This window comes from Stenella coeruleoalba, assembly GCF_951394435.1.
Source record: "Stenella coeruleoalba genome assembly, chromosome: 2".
Lineage (NCBI taxonomy): Eukaryota > Metazoa > Chordata > Mammalia > Artiodactyla > Delphinidae > Stenella > Stenella coeruleoalba.
The window spans coordinates 153,241,674-153,255,216 of NC_137147.1; the positions used below are offsets into that span (position 1 = coordinate 153,241,674).

At 38.2% G+C, this 13,543-nt stretch overlaps 1 protein-coding gene across 12 annotated transcripts in view; it reads right to left on the bottom strand.

Moving 5' to 3' along the window:
* Positions 1 to 13,543, bottom strand: part of LOC307181738 (uncharacterized protein) — an 817,010-nt gene that overhangs the window by 420,031 nt on the left and 383,436 nt on the right. The gene's annotated exons all lie outside the window — the stretch shown is intronic.

Sequence of the window (13,543 nt, forward strand, 5' to 3'; positions counted from 1 at the left end):
TCATTGTGACAATATGTAAATTACTTGTAAAGTGAACTTGACCTTGTATAATAAATGCTATTTGAATCTTAATTTGCTAACAATATTTTAATGCAGTAATTGAGGTCATGTAAGACGTGGACTAAAGATGAAACCATCTATAACTGTCGATTTTAAGCAGGACTGCATCACCCAGGTTTTTAAAATACTCCAAGGAATTAAAAGGCAAATGCAATGCTTATATTTGCTATGAATATGCACTGAAACATAACCGTAGAAAGAGACATAATGTGCTATAGGCCTAGGAAAGGAGTTTGGAAGAGATGATCAAAGGTTTTTTCTGATGCTAAAATTTCTTGGCTCTAGGATTAGTGTCCCCTGACCTACCCAGGTCTTTCCTTAATGAAATAAAGGAACAACTCAATAAATTACATGGCCCCAGTTTAATTTTAGTAATTTGGGGCACCTCCTCAACTCCATGCTTTCATCATTAATCATCAGGCTTCTTTTGTCTTCTCAAAGAAAGCCCTCCACCAATTGCCTGCTCAATCTCCTTTCTCTTTCCATTCCAGCTATCAGATCAAAATCAGGTTCAGCATCTGTGAAATTGACCCTCAAGTGTGAAATCATTTTTTAATGATAAAGTGTCAATAGTGTTCTGCAAGTATAAGGTATTTATTGAGTGTTATAATTATTATTATGCAGCTACTTCCCATAGTGATGACCTTTGTTCTCCTCTACCTCTCCTTCATTTGCTCTATTTCATGATCTCTCATCTTTGAGGGCTCAAAGCCTCTCTTCTTGTCTGAAAACTGAAACTCCGATGTTCTTTCTTCCACCCAGTTCTGCCCTCTGTAAACTGGGCTAACCTTTCTCCAAACCCAGCGTACACTGTAGAGAAAGCCAGGCTTGGCTCTGAATGAAGACAGCAATCACCATTCTTCCTCCCACGTGTAGTCAAGCAAAATGCATGTTGATTGACTCCCACTTACTCAGCCTAGCCAACTTCCAGGAGAGGCAGTTGGGAGGGGCCCTCCAGGAGGAGCAGGAGAGGAGCAAAGGGCAATTGCCCTGCCCACTCGGGTCCGGGGAGCCTCCTGAGCTCCCAGGCCAGTCCTCTACCCTCCAGAGCCCCTTCCAGGCTGTGTAGGTCCTTGGGGGCATAGGAGGGAGGCCAAGGAGATCAGGAGAGGCAGGTGGGAGGGGCCCTCCCAGACTGGAGGAGCAAGAGAGGAGCACAGGGCATTTTCCCCGCCCACTTGAGCCCAGGAAGCCTGCTGGGCTCCCAGGAGGGCCCCTGCCCTCTGAGACCAGGGGTGGGGGGCACACCTGGGCCCCTTCTGTTCCTTGAGCCTAATCCCCACCCCCCACAGCCCCCAGGGCCTTTTCTAGCCCTGTGGGTCCTGAGCACTGGCTCCACCCACCACCCAAACCTCGCCTGTACTTAGGTCCCACTCTCCATACCCAAGGCCTTTTCCCCCTTTTGCTTTTTTTTTTTTTCTTTTCTCTCCTCCTCTTTTTTACTATTGTGGTACTGATGTACCTTCAGGTTGTTGATTCATCTATATATATTTTTTTATATTCTTCCTAACAGATCTGTTAGTTTCCTAGTCTAATTTAATTTTTTACCTTGTTATTGTTTCTTCTTTTTTTTTTTTCTGCCCCAGGTGGCTTGTGGGATGTTGGTTCATGAACCCGGCATCAGGCCAAAGCTCCTGCGGTGGGAACTCCAAGTCCAAACTACTGGACTAACAGAGAACCTCAGACCCCAAGGAATATTCATTGGAGTGAGGTCTCCCGGAGTTTCTCATCTCAGCACCAAGACCCAGCTCTACCCAATAGCCTACAAACCCCAGTGTTGGAAGCCTCAGGCCAAACAACCAGTAAGAAAGGAACATAATCCCACTCATTAACAACAACAACAAAAAAATGATACAGCAAAAAAATATCTCACAGATGAAGGAGCAAGGTAAAAACCTACAAGACCAAATAAATGAAGAGGAAATAGGCACTCTACCTGAAAAAGAATTCAGAGTAATGATAGTAAAGACGATCCAGAATCTTGGAAATAGAATGGAGGCACAGATTGAGAAAATACAAGAAATGTTTAACAAAGATCCAGAAGAACTAAAGAACAAACAAAGAGAGATGAACAGCATAATAACTGTAATGAAAAACACACTAGAAGGAATCAATAACAGATAACTGAGGCAGAAGAATGAATGAGTGAGCTGGAAGACAAAATGGTGGAAATAACTGCCGAGGAACAGAATAAAGAAAAAAGAATGAAAAGAATGGAAGACAACCTCAGAGACCTCTGGGACAACACTAAATGCAACAACATTCTAATTATAGAGTTCCCAGCAGAAGAGAAAAAGAAAGGGTCTGAGAAAATATTTGAAGAGATTATAGTTGAAAACTTCCCTAACATGGGAATGGAAATAGTCACCCAAGCCCAGAAAGCACAGAGAGTCCCATACAGGATAAACCCTAAGAAAAACACACCAAGACACATATTAATCAAACTAACAAAAATTAAAATCAAAGATAAAATATTAAAAGCAACAAGGGAAAAACAAAAAATAACATAAAAGGGAATCCCCATAAGGTTATCAGCTGATTGTTCAGCAGAAACTCTGCAGGCCAGAAGGGAGTAGCAGGATATACTTAAAGTGATGAAAGAGAAAAAACTACAACCAAGATTACTCTAACCAGCAAGGATATCATTCAGATTCGATGGAGAAGTCAAAAGCTTTTCAGACAAGCAAAAGCTAAGAGAATCCAGCACCACCAAACCAGCTTTACAACAAATGCTAAAGAAACTTCTCTAAGCGGGAAACAGAAGAGAAGAAGAAGACCCACAAAAGCAAACCCAAAACAATTAAGAAAATGGTAATAGGAAAATACATATTGATAATAACCTTGAATGTAGCTGGATTAAATGACCCAACCAAAAGACACAGACTGGCTGAATGGATGCAAAAGCAAGCCCTATATATATGCTGTCTACAAGAGACCCACTTCAGACCTAGGGACACATACAGACTGAAAGTGATGGGGTGGAAAAAGATATTCCAAGCAAATGGAAATCAAAAGAAAGCTGGAGTAGCAATTCTCCTATCAGACAAAATAGACTTTAAAATAAAGACTATTACAAGAGACAAAGAAGGACCCTACATAATGATCAACAGATCAATCCAAGAAGAAGATATAACAATTGTAAATGTTTATGCACCAAACATAGGAGCACCTCAATACATAAGGCAAATGCTAATAACCATGAAAGGAGAAACTGACAGTAACACAATAATAGTAGGGGACTTTAACACCCCACTTACACCAATGGACAGATCATCCAAACAGAAAATAAATAAGGAAACACAAGCTTTAAATGACACAATAGACCAGATAGATCTAATTTATATTTATAGAACATGCCACCCAAATCTGGCAGAATAAACTTTCTTCTCAAGTGCACATGGAACATTCTCCAGGATAGATCACATCTTGCATCACAAATCAAGCCTTGGAAAATTTAAGAAAATTGAAACCATATCAAGCATCTTTTCTGACCAAAACTCTATGAGATTGGAAATCAACTGCAGGAAAAAAAACTGTGGAAAACACAAATGCATGGAGGCTAAACAGTGCACTACTAAATAACCAAGAGATCACTGAAGAAATCAAAGAAGAAATAAAAAAATACATAGAAACATATGACAACGAAAACATGACAACCCAAAACCTATGGGATGCAGCAAAAGCAGTTCAAAGAGGGAAGTTTATAGCAATACAATCCTACCTCAAGAAACAAGAAAAATCTCAAATAAACAATCTAACCCTACACTTAAAGCAACTAGAGAAAGAAGAACAAAGAAAACCCAAAATCAGTAGAAGGAAAGAAATCATAAAGATTAGAGCAGAAATAAATGAAATAGAAATGAAGAAAACAATCAATAAAGCAATCAAAGCAAAGCAAAGAACAGTAAAACTAAAAGCTAGTTCTTTGAGAAGATAAACAAAATTGACAAACCCTTAGCCAGACTCATCAAGAAAAAAAGGGAGAGGATGCAAATCAATAAAATTGGAAATGAAAAAGGAGAAATCACAAGTGACAGTGCAGAAATACAAAGGATTATAAGAGACTACTACAAATGACTATATGCCAGTAAAATGGACAATGATGAAGAAATGATTAAATTCTTGGAAAGGTACAATTTTCCAAGACCGAACCAGGAAGAATCAGAAAATATAAACAGACCTATCACAAGTAATGAAATTGAAACTGTAATTAAAAATCTTCCAACAAACAAAAGTCCAGAACCAGATGGCTTCACAGGCGAATTCTACCAAACATTTAGAGAAGAGCTAATACCGATCCTTCTCAAACTCTTCCAAAAAACTGCAGATGGAGAAACACTCCCAAATTCATTCTACAAAGCCAAATTCATTTCTTATACCAAAACCAGAAAAAGATATCACACACAAAAAAATTATAGACCAATATCACTGATGAACATAGATGCAAAATTCCTGAACGAAATACTAGCAAGCAGAATCCAACAGCACATTAAAAGGATCATACACCATGGTCAAGTGGGATTTAGCCTAGGGATGCAAGGATTCTTTAATATATGCAAATCAATCAATGTGATACACCACATTAACAAATTAAGGAATAAAAACCATAGGATCATCTCAATAGATGCAGAAAAAGTTTTTGACAAAATTCAACACCCATTTATGATAAAAACTCTCCAGAAAATGGGCATAGAGGGAACCTACTTCAACATAATAAAGGCCATATATGACAAACCCACAGCAAGCATCATACTCAATGGTAAAAAACTGAAAGTGTTTCCACTAAGATCAGGAACAAAACAAGGATGTCCACTCTTGCCACTCTTATTCAACAGTTTTGGAAGCCCTAGCCACAGCAATCAGAGAAGAAAAAGAAAGAAAAGGAATACAAATTGGAAAAGAAGAAGTAAAACTGTCACTGTTTGCCAATGACATGATACTATACAGAGAGAATCCTAAAGATGCCACCAGACAACTACTAGAACTAATCAATGAATTTGGTAAGGCTGCAGGATACAAAATTAGTGCACAGAAATCTCTGGCATTCCTGTACACCAACAATGAAAAATTCAGAAAGAGAAATTAAGGAAACACTCCTATTTACTATTGCAACAAAAAGAATAAAATACCTAGGAAAAAACCTGCCTAAGGAGGTGAAAGACTTGTACTCAGAAAACTATAAAACACTGATAAAAGAAATCAAAGATGACATAAACAGATGGAGAAATATACCATGTTCTTGGATTGGAAGAATCAACTATTGTGAGAATGACTGTACTACCCAAAGCAATCTATAGATTCAGTGTAATCCGTATCAAACTACCAATGTCATTCTTCACAGAATTAGAACAAAGAATTTTACAATTCATATGGAAACACAAAAGACCCTGAATAGCGAAAGCAATCTTGAGAGAGAAAAACAGAGTTGGAGGAATCAGGTTCCCTGACTTCAAATTATACCACGAAGCTACAGTAATCAAGACAGTATAGTACTGGCACAAAAACAGAAATATAGACCAATGGTACACGATAGAATGCCCAGAGATAAACCCACGCACATATGGGCACCTAATTTACAACAAAGGAGGCAAGAACATACAATGGAGAAAAGACAGCCTCTTCAATAAGTGGTGCTGGGAAAACCGGACAGCTACATGTAAAAGAATGAAATTAGAACACTTCCTGACACCATACACAAAAATAAACTCCAAATGGATTAAAGACCTAAATGTAAGACCAGATACTATAAAACTCTTAGAGGAAAACACAGGAAAAACATGCTTTGACATAAACCACAGCAAGATCCTTTTTGACCCGCCTCCTAGAGTAATGGAAATAAAAACAAAAATAAACAAATGGGACATAATTAAACTTAAAAGCTTTGCACAGCAAAGGAAACCATAAAGGAGACAAAAAGACAACCCTCAGAATGGGAGAAAATATTTGCAAATGAAACAACAGACAAAGGATTAATCTCCAAAATATACAAACAACTCATGGAGCTCAATATCAGAAAAACAAACAATCCAGTTAAAAAATGGGCAGAAGACCTAAATAGACATTTCACGAAGGAAGACATACAGATGGACAAGAGGCACATGAAAAGATGTTCAACAACACTAATTATTAGAGAAATGCAAATCAAAACTACAATGAAGTATCACCTCACACCGGTCAGAATGGCCATTATCAAAAAAATCTAGAAACAATAAATGCTGGAAAGGGTGTAGTGAAAAGGGAACCCTCCTGCACTATTGGTGGGAATGTAAATTGATACAACCACTATGGAAAGCAGTACAGAAGTTCCTTAAAAAACTAAAAATAGAACTACCATATGACCCAGCAATCCCACTACTGGGCATATACCCTGAGAAAACCATAATTCAAAAAGAGACATGTACCACAATATTCACTGCAGCACTATTTACAGTAGCCAGGACATGGAAGCAACTGAAGTGTCCATTGACAGATGAATGGATAAAGAAGATGTGGCACATATATACAATGGAATATCACTCAGCCATAAAAAGAAACGAAATTGAATTATTTGTAGTGAGATGGATGGAGCTAGAGACTGTCATACAGAGTGAAGTAAGTCAGAAAGAGAAAAACAAATACTGTATGCTAACACATATATATGGAATCTAAAAAAAAAAAAAGGTTCTGAAGAACCTAGTGAAAGAGCAGAAATAAAGACGCAGATGTAGAGAATGGACTTGAGGACATGGGGAGGGGGAAGGGTAAGCTGGGACGAAGTAAGAGAGGGCATTGACATATATACACTACCAAATGTAAAATAGGTAGTGGGAAGCAGCTGCATAGCAGAGGGAGATCAGCTGGGTGCTTTGTGACCACCTAGGGGGTGGGATAGGGAGGGTGGGAGGGAGATGCAAGAGGGAGGAGATATGGGGATATTATGTATACGTATAGCTGATTCACTTTGTTATACAGCAGAAACTAACACACCATTGTAAAGCAATTATACTCCAATAAAGATGTTAAAAAATAATAATAATAAAATAAAATAGATAACCAACAAGGACCTACTATATAGCACAGGGAATGCTGCTCAATATTCTGTAATAACCTAAATGAGAAAAGCATTTGAAAAAGAATAGATACATGTATAACTGAATCATTTTGCTGTACACCTGAAACCAACACAACATCGTTAATCAACTATGCTCCAATATAAAATAAAAATTTTTTAAACAGATAATAAGGACCTACTGTATAGCACAGGGATATCTACTCAATATTCTGTAATAACCTATATGGGAAAAGAATCTGAAAAAAAATAGATATATGTATAATTGTTTCCCTTTGCTGTGCACCTGAAACTAACACAACATTGTAAATCAACTATACTTCAATAAAAGTTAAAAAAAAAAGAAATGAAATTGAGTTATTTGTAGTGAGGTGGATGGACATAGAGTCTGTCATACAGAGTGAAGTTAGTCAGAAAGAGAAAAACAAATACCATATGCTAACTCATACATATGGAATCTAAAAAAAAAAGGTACTGATGAACCTAGTTGCAGGGCAGGAATAAAGAGGTAGACCTAGAAAATGGACTTGAGGACATGGGGTGGGAGGGCGAAGCTGGGGCGAAGTGAGAGTAGCATCGACATATATACACTACCAAATGTAAAATAGTTGGCTGGTGGGAAGCAGCAGCATAGCTCAGGGAGATCAGCTCAGTGCTTTGCGATGACCTAGAGGGGTGGGATAGGGAGGGTGGGAGGGAGGCTCAAGAGGGCAGGGATATGGGGACACATGTATGCATATGGCTGATTTGCTTTGTTGTACAACAGAAACTAACACAGTATTGTGAAGCAATTATTCTCCAATAAAGATCTATAAAAAAAATAAAATTAAAATTAGGGCAAAATTCCAAGATGAACCAGATACCCAATCTTTAAATAAAGACAGTATTTTACCTTTAGAAGGGATATTTGTTCTCCACATTCGAGAATTTATTACTCACACAGTTATCTATTATAGATAGAATGGCCAGAGGTAGCACCAGAAACAGGAAGTCGGGGCGGGGGGGTGGGGGAGGACAGTTATCATTTGCAGCTTTTTAAGAACACTTGCAAGCACTTGATCTTTGTTCTCTTCAGCAACAATAGATGGTGAGTGGTCAATGCTCAGCTGGCAACTGATGGTGTTTTGAAAGCTTTGGAAGCCCGTTTCCAGCTGACTGGCTATTTTCACTATTGGTGAGTTACTCTGTCTTTATCACAGCTGACTGATCTCAGCTGGCTGCATCTTTTGGCCCTGTACCTCTTCCCTCCGGAAGCCGATGTTAATAGCAAAGGTGTTGCTTTCCCTGTGACTACTGATGCCTCCCTCTGCCTAACGAACAGCAAGGCCAGTAAAAGGCTTTAATCATAAACACAGAGCACTTCCAGCATATGGTAAATAATAAACTGAAACTCAGCCAGTGGTGACAGGATTGGCTGGTGACAGGACTGGTGACAGGGATGGTTTACGGGCAGGGGAGGCTGCTAGAACTTTGTAAGCACTGAATATCTTCCAGCTCTACATACTTGGAATGTCCCAATAAGTAATGAGCTAGATATGATTTCTTGCTTTGGAAGCACCTCATGATGAAATTTACCAAAGAGGCAGAAGAGACGCCCAGATCTTTAATGCACATTCAAGTGTATGATAGAGGAGGATAAATGTACTATATATAATAGTTGAACATACCCTCTGTGTTTACTGTTGTGAATATTGACTTCCAAATGGATTTAATCAAAATCAATAACACAATGTACAGTAATGAAATAATGTAAAATGCAGTAATGTATAGGCCAAGAGGTTGACTATGGAATATATTAACAGCGAAGCAGCTTTACAAGAATAATTCATTCCTCTTTCAGAATCTTTCTATACCTAATATAAGACAATAAGAAGGAGAAGCAAAATTCTAGAGCTGGGCCACGAAATGAGTTCTTTACAGAACTTTTAAAAATTATCTTCTTAGCAAATTTAGTGAGACAGGATTGGGCTACAGCTGGAAAGACACAATGAAGAAATCCATTTACAAGATCAGAAGGCTGACCTACAGGTAGATGGGCCAAACATTGTCTTTCAGGTTGGCTTATAAAGGGAAATAAAATGACTGATTTTTAACAATATCATAATGATTTTCTAGAAGTCAAATAAATTCTAAAATGTTTTTTATATACCGTTGGAGCATATACATGCATCCTAAAGTTAAACGGCAAAGGGTACAATTGTTAAGAACTGTCTACTTATTAAATTTATATCCTAAGAGGTAAAAGAGGGAAATGTATTATCTAGAATTGGCCAGAAAGGCCCAAGGTGATTTTTGAGTAATCAATATTTTCCAATATATGCTACAGCTTTAAAACAGAGAAAAATAACTGATACTGGCATTCACTAGAAATCTGTTTTTCTAAAGAAAGCTTAATGATTTGCTGGTAAAGATTAACTATAATACAAAGATTTCAAAGAGTATTTTACCAAGAAGGAATAGCATTCCCATTTTATAGAAAACCAAACTGAAATCTCAGGATATTAAGAGGTCTTACCATAAATCACTGGATGAACTCTTTCACTCATTTATCATTTCTATTTCTTTCTTTACAACCTTAATTAACTTTTCCCTTCTTGTATTTGGCTGTTACTCCTGTCGATTAACATTTGTGTTACCATCTGCATTCCCTCAATTCGTTCTTCCTCTGTTTTCCCATTTCTTCTTCATCTGACCATCCTATACTCTCTTTCAAAGAAGCTTTAAAAGAGGAAAGAATAAAGACAGAAAGAGGGAAAATAACCTACTTTTAATCATAGGTGGAATAGCTGATTTAAGGCAGGAGGTACCTTTTTTTAATATCTCCTCTTTAAATAGGTGAAAGAATAAGAAAAAGGAAGGAAGGAAGGAAGGGAGGGAGGGAGGGAGGGAGGAAATTAAAGGAGAAGAAAATAAATGAATTACCAATATTTGCTAGCACAGTCCTGCAATGATTAATGGGAACTTCCACATGCCATTTCTGGGTAATGCCTGAGAATTATTGAAGACAAGCACTGAAATACACAAACATTATTAGAATCCGAGCAGCAATAGCCTCTCTAAGGGTAGAATGGCTCGGAATTCAGGAATCAGGCACAGACCATCTAGGGTCTAGTGACATTTCCTACTCATCCTCAAGGGACTCCACCATGACTGGAGTAATAGAAGTCAAAACTTCAGTCAGGCCCTTATTAGTTACTTTGCACACAGGATACGGGGTACCATTGTTAGTGGCAAACTACAGCTATTGCAGCTCAGAATTGACAATGCTCTTTTTAAAAAGCTATCTTTGACTGCTCAATATAAGGTTAGGAGCAGGTCATGTACAGGGTTTTTTACCAAATTAATGCTATCAGGGGAATTACACTTAAATGGAATTCTTTCTATCTAAACAATTCCATCTAGTTTCATCACTGCTTTTTCTCTCCATCCCCCCCATATAAAATAATTCAGATGAGTAGACATCTGGAATAATATATAAAGAATCAAGTTATCAAACAAGTCAAGATTTACCACCAGGTCTTATGCCCTCTCTCTAAGTCATCCAGGAAACGAAAGTCTCAAACAGCCAGTAATTTTTTTTGACAGGTTTCAAATAATCTTTGACATCAGCTTCTTGGTGCACAATCTTCATTCAAATGACCAAAAATAAAAATTTAAAGAGACTCTTCCATTTGGGAATCATTTCCTTCATCTATTTTTTATTTAAACAGCACATTGCTGTGTTTAAAAGAGGGTTTCCTAAATCAGCCATCAAATACATGTAGGAATCAAAATCTAAATCTAATCACCAAGCTTATTATTCCTTATTTAAAGGCAAGAAGTTTTTTTTTTAATGGCATCTATTTTTTTAAATTCTAACTACTCTTTTTATATAACAAAGAATCATATTGTCAGCACTGTGCCAGTCCAACAACAGAAAACTTCATTAAACCTATGTCTCCACATACATGTAACTTGGATAATTGAAGATGTTTGTTTTCAGTAATTAAGTTAATGATGTTCTTTAAGCCCTTGTGTGCCCACATATAATGTGTGTGTTTGAGATGGGGCATTGGGGGAAGAAGAGAGTTCACAGAAGTAGACTTTAAAGTGACTCTATTCAGCATAGTAAAAAGTGACACTGGGTTGACAGAGGTGACACTGAATTGATAGAAGGCCCTGAATTCTAGAATAAGAGTTATTTGGATTTTAACCACAAAGTGACATTGAATTATTGTAGATTCTTAAGCTGAAAAGTGATGAAATCAAAACTATAATTCAGGAAGATTTGGATCTATTGTGGGTGCTTGGCAACTGGGTGGAGAGAGGGAAGGATAAGGGTACAGGAGTTGGATGGAAAAGAGAATGGAGGCCAAGAACATGCTTAGGATGTTAATTATAGCAATAATCCATAATAAGGCAAAAAGGGCCTGCTATAGACTGAATGCTTGCGTCCCCCCGAAAATTCATATGTTGAAACCTAATTCCCAATATGATGATATTAGGAGTGGGAGCTTTGGGGAGTGGTTAGGTGATGAGGGTTGTGCCCTCATGAATGGGATTACTGCCCTTATAAAAGCAACCTTAAAGAGCTCATTTACCTTTCCACCATGTGAGAACACAGCGAGAATACAGTCGTCTGTGAATCAGGAAGCAAGCCCTTATCAGACAGCAAATCTGCTGGCACCTTGATCTTAGATTCCTCAGCCTCCAGAACCATGAGAAATAAATTTCTGTTGTTTATATACCACCCAGTCTATGGTATTCTGTTATGGCAGCCCAAACAGATTAAGACATGACCTAAACCACAAAATGGAGAGAAAGGATAAGAAAGGCAGATCAGAGGGAAAACGTGATTGTGTGAAGACTGGCAGGTATAGATAAATTGATGGTTATAGAAAATTAATCCTAAATTGTGATACGAGAGAACAAGGAAAAGGAATTTACCACCAACAGGAAAATGGGAGACAGCAAAGAGCACTGATTTAGAAAATAGGGAGGAGTGGGGGAAAGGGCAAGGAAATTAGGTTTAATATGTGGCCCAACCCTTGATAAATTTGAGAGGATGAAGTTACATTCACCTAGAGCAATTTAATTAGCAGATAAAAAGATGGTATCTGGATTAGAAATAAAAATTAAAATGGACGTTTTAAGCAACAAGCATAGAGATGACAGCTGAGGTCTTAAGAATGGTTAAACTGACCCAGGGAGAAAAGGCAGAAAAACAGAAGGCCAAGGGTATGACCTTGGAGGAAATTTGATTTTGAAAGGCGGGATGTAAATCAGAAAAAGAGATCTCAAAGGGGAGGGAGGCAAAGGCCCCAGGCACATTGGAATAATTGCAGGAGTTCTTACCGTGGAGGAAGATGTGGGTTCTAGTTTTTGTTTTGTCATTTATGAATGGTAACATTGACTGAGCTTCATGATTGTGCTATGCTTCTATAAAATTAAGAATCTAGAAGAGTTCTCTTTCTGCTTCGGATATAGACAGCTAGAAGGGGTGTTGCTAACAACTCTGACAACAAAGAAATGCCAGATAGACTATAACATCATAAGTTTTTTTGAACCACTGTGAGTTCTGATGTCATGACACAACCATGAGATAGATTCCTCAAGAAAAGATGGGCCATGCAGACTAGCTCAGCATGAGAAAAAGATCTTCATAAAAGCAAGTAAGAAGAAACCAGCTAAAATTTTAGCAAGTTCTAAAGGTCAAGTGTGGGATAACGTGACAATGTAGAACTCTTGGGAGCCCCAGAGCAACAGGGGATTTATGTTCAAAGGCTCTTCTCTCCTCCACTGAGTACTCACAAGATTGGAGGCTGTGTAAGAAACCAAAAAGAGTACCCTCAGTGGTGTGAGTGTGCAGGAAGGGATAAGCTGACACTGCAAGAATGCACAAGTTCTGTCATCCTACCCAGAACATTTTCTCATACAGAGCATAGCCATAATCCACTGGGAGAGAGGCCCAAATCCCATGGATGGTAAACAACTGTTGTCAGAAGAGGAACCAGTCCTCTTCTCTGATAGCTGAAGTGCTAAAGAACCTGAAGTACAAGCACAATCCCTAACTCACCCACAACTTTTACCTTCAAAGTTTATTTTCAAAGCAAAGGTTAATTATCAGATGGTTAGATTAGCAGGTCAGACCACAGTACTAGGGAGGGGCATTGCTAGGGGTTAAATTGTGGCCTCCCCAAATTCATATGCTGAAGTTCTAAGCCCTGGTACCTCAAAATGTGGCCTTATTTGGAAATATGGCTACTGCAGATGTAATTAGTAAAGTTAAGATGAGGTCCTACTGGAGGAGGGTGGGCTCTAATCTGACTGGTGTCCTTATAAAATGGAGAGATTGGTCATGTGCACAGGGAGAACGCAACATGAAGATGAAGGGAGAAATCAGGGTGATGCTTCTACAAGCCAAGGAATGCTAAAGATTGCCAATAAACCACCAGA